At 47.1% G+C, this 3,924-nt stretch overlaps 1 non-coding gene across 1 annotated transcript; it reads left to right on the top strand.

Moving 5' to 3' along the window:
* The first annotated feature begins 970 nt into the window (after nucleotides 1-970).
* LOC120696292 lies at nucleotides 971-1,077 on the top strand. The gene has a single exon (XR_005684070.1). It is a non-coding gene; the product is annotated as a small nucleolar RNA R71 (small nucleolar RNA).
* Nucleotides 1,078-3,924: the final 2,847 nt, after the last annotated feature.

Below are 3,924 nucleotides of genomic sequence, written 5' to 3'. Positions count from 1 at the left end.
TCGGCCACCGGTTTCCTTATCCGCTCCGGAAATGGTAAGGCAGTTGTACCGTGGTAATCCCGTGAAGTTCTAGGGGTTCCATGGGGTCTTCCTGGGCTGCAATTGTGTTGGAGTCGATGGCCTCCTCCTGCTCTTCTTCTTCAGCATCGGTATGAATGGCGGATACGGCCTTCCGCCGGGTTCCTGCATCATGTGGAAAAAGTGGCTCTCGTGTGGACTTACCACCACGCGTAGTCACCGCATTAACGTTCTCTTTTGAGGGAACTTTCGGTTGCCCGGGTAGTTTCCCTGTGTTAGCTTTAGGACAGGATGAGGCTAGCTGAGCTACCTGAGTTTCTATCATCTTGTTAAAGCTCAACTGATTTTTAATAACAGAGCTAAAGCCCTCTAGTTGTGAGGCCAAGGATTCCAAAACCTTGTCATTAGCAAGAAACTTCTTGCTAATGTTGTCATTTATTTGCTTCTGGCCATAAACTAGGTCTTTTAATGAAGGCTGAAAATTGTTAAAGTTCATACCTTGCTGATTTCCGAAGGGAGGTTGGGCTTTGAGTTCCAACCTTGCTGAGGACGGAATCCCGAGTTGGGATTGTTGTTGTTGGTGCCAATGAAGTTCGCGTCCTCGTGAGTTAGGGGGCTCGACATGCCCGAGTGCCCAGTCTCGCCACATGTTTCACATGTCATTCGAGACTCCGAAACCTGGTTCACCTCCTTGTGCGGAGATTCCAGCTTCTTCATGAGAAGGTCCATCTTGGCAGCCAGCATATCGACACTGTCGATCTGATGCACACCCCTTAGACGGACCGACTGCTTGTCACCTCTCCAACATTGGTTGGAGGCTATCTTGTTGATCAGCGTCTTTGCTCCCGCAACATCAAGAGAGAGAAAGGAACCACCTGCTGCTGCATCTACGTGGTCCTTGGCTTGCTGATTCAGGCCATGGAAGAAGTTCTGAATGATCAGCCATTTCTCCATGCCATGGTATGGGCATGCTTGAATGTATTCCTGTAGACGCTCCCAGGCATCTGGGATGGTCTCATCCGGTAGTTGCTAGATACCGGAGATTCTGTTCCGGAGGGCAATGGTCTTGCCCACCGGGATGTACTTGGCCAGGAATGCATTCGAATAAGCTTCACATGTATTGAAAGCCTCTTTGTTGGAGTAAAACCACGTCTTGGCCTTCCCGAGCAGTGAGAATGGGAATAGCCGAAGGCGGACGACATCCATCGTAGTACCCTTGGGGTTGATGGTGTTACTCACCTCCTGGAAATTCTGGAGATGGGCATTAGCATCCTCGGATGCCTTTCCCCAAAACGGACTTGCTTGGACCATGTTCACCAGTCCATTTTTCAGCTCAAAGCCGTCATTGCCGGCTTGGTCTTGGTTCAATCCAGTAGGAATGTGGCTGCTGGACGGGGCCGAGAACTGACAAAGAGTCTTCTGGGCCATGGGTGATGAGGCTGAAGTGGATGGCAAACTGATAGGCTAAGTAAGTCTTTTCTGAGGTGGGACAATGCGGCGTCTCACGTTTCTCCCGATTCTTTCTGGATTCGGATTGAAGTTACTTGGTAGGTCAAAACTGGTCATGCACTGCTCTGCAATAATCAAAAAGATAGAGAGAGCAATGGTAAGCCCGCTAAGATTAGCGGTGACAAACTAGTAAAGTTTATCAAACTATTTACGATATCTTTAGCCAATTCGTTCCCCTGCAATGGCGTCAGAAATGCTTGTTAGCATTTCTTATGCCCCAAAAGAATGTTAATTCCGCAAGCGCACAGAATCACCGTTGTAGCACGTCACCATGGTGTATTCCAGGGTATCCTATTTTTTCTCAGGGAAGCACTATAGTAAAGAGTATCGTAAATCGAATGATAACCATACTAGCTTAATCAACCGACTAACTAGACGGGGGTAAGCCAGATACAAGATAAGATAAGATAAGTGGCCAGTCTATGACCGAGTGACACACGGAGGCTCAACTCCTTAGAGAGGTAGTAGCTGGGAGGACAACGAGTGAGATAAGACACCTGATAGACTTCTGAACTATCGAGCTAGCCTCTCTAGATCAGACTAACTATCTAACTAATCTTTGGGAAGGTAGAGCTTACTTCGATGGCCTTAGGGAAGGACTCAGAATGGGATGAGAAGGGAGTCCAACGGCAGTCGGCACTACTTCTATGAAAACACCCGAACGTGGTGGACTACGAGGGACAGACAGGGCTGTCACCACCTGCGGGCTACCACAACGGTATCGTGGGGTGGAACACACTTTCTAGCTAACACTAAGCCCAGACACCACGTCTGCCCTTGGTGTTAGGACTTCTTTCGAGGCCTTCGAGAGAAATCCTCCTCAACCTAGAGCACTGACTTGAGATACTCTAGTCCGAGCGAGAAAACCCATAAGATAAATTCCCGACTATCAGAGAGATAACTTAGCCTAAGCGAAAGGATACAACTTTCGCGCTCGAGCTGAACACTTAGACTCGAGAGGATAAAATAAAGTGGAAAGTAAAGCTAACTCAGAAAGTAGAGAAGATAACTTATATTGATAAATTCGAAAGAAGGATACAAGAGCTGTACCAGACTTCCGAGGACTCCGGAATCCCGAGCAAGCTCGACTCGACTCTAACTCCCAAACTACTAATCCTACTCTAGAAAGTGAAGAGAGAAATGAGCTCCAAGGTGTGTGTTACAAGTGAGGGATGAGTGCTCTATTTATAGCCTTCTAGTGTCAGTTCTGAGCAGGTGAAACATGTGGCATCGGTTGGAGGCGATTGTGACTGTTGAGCTTAACTTCCACGCGAAGTCGGGACGCCAGAGGTTGCAAGGTGGGGCCGGGCGGCCTCCCCTAGGTCGGCTGGCCTTGGGATGTGGCCATCTGGCCACCGCCTTCTCTTGGACGTCTCAGATGCTCTCCTGGTGTCAGTGACAGTTGTGTAGCCTCGACGCCTACACGTGTTAGGCCGGCCGGCCTCCCTCTGGCTCCTCTCGGCCCTCCGTTGCACTGACGTTGCAAGTGGATGCTTGTGATCTTCCGGGAGGTGGATTGCTAACTTGGACATGTCTTTGCACTGAGTTGTGGGTTCTTTGATCCTTGTGCAAGCCTTTCGGTCCATTCGATCAAACCGACATCCAATCCTCGGCTCAGATGCACTTTAGCTTGTCACATTGCTCCTAGATTGAAGACGTGGCATTGTACATGGAGGTGCCAGGCCGGCCGGCCTGGGATCTTGCCCATTTTCGTCCCTTTTTGTCATGTAATCTCCTGAAATCAGAACTCATCCAAAATTTGTGGAACTTATTAGAATTAAATAAAATATGAATGGAACATAGTGTAAAGCTTGATTTATTTCCGAGAAGTTGACGGTCAGAACATGAAATAATGGCCATCAACAGCTCGCGCCAATTGAAAGCAACACCTTTCTTTGTTAATTCATTCAGTGGAGCAGCTATGGTGCTGAAATCTTTCACGAATCTCCTGTAAAAACCAGCGACTCCATGAAAACTCCTTACCTAATTTACATTCTTAGGAGATGGCCATTCCTTTATTGCTTAAATCTTGGATTCATCCACTTGAATTCCCTGTCCAGAGACAACAAAACCAAGAAACACAACTTGATTTGTGCAAAAGGTGCACCTCTCAAGGTTAGCAAGCAGTGTTTCTTTTCTAATTACATCCAAAACTTGTTGTACATGTTCTGCATGTTCCTCCAATGTCTTGCTGTAAATAAGGATATCGTCAAAGTAAACAACAACAAATTTTCCAATGAAAGCTCTTAAGACATGATTCATCAATCTCATGAAAGTACTAGGAGCATTGGTCAAACCAAAAGGCATAACTAACCATTCGTATGGCCCAAACTTTATTTTGAAAGTAGTTTTCCATTCATCTCCAATTCTCATTCTAATTTGATGGTAACCACTTCG

This window comes from Panicum virgatum, chromosome 2K (genome assembly GCF_016808335.1).
Source record: "Panicum virgatum strain AP13 chromosome 2K, P.virgatum_v5, whole genome shotgun sequence".
NCBI classification, from domain to species: domain Eukaryota; kingdom Viridiplantae; phylum Streptophyta; class Magnoliopsida; order Poales; family Poaceae; genus Panicum; species Panicum virgatum.
Note: the sequence above shows the minus strand (reverse complement) of the source record. Positions and strands in the feature narration are given on the sequence as shown.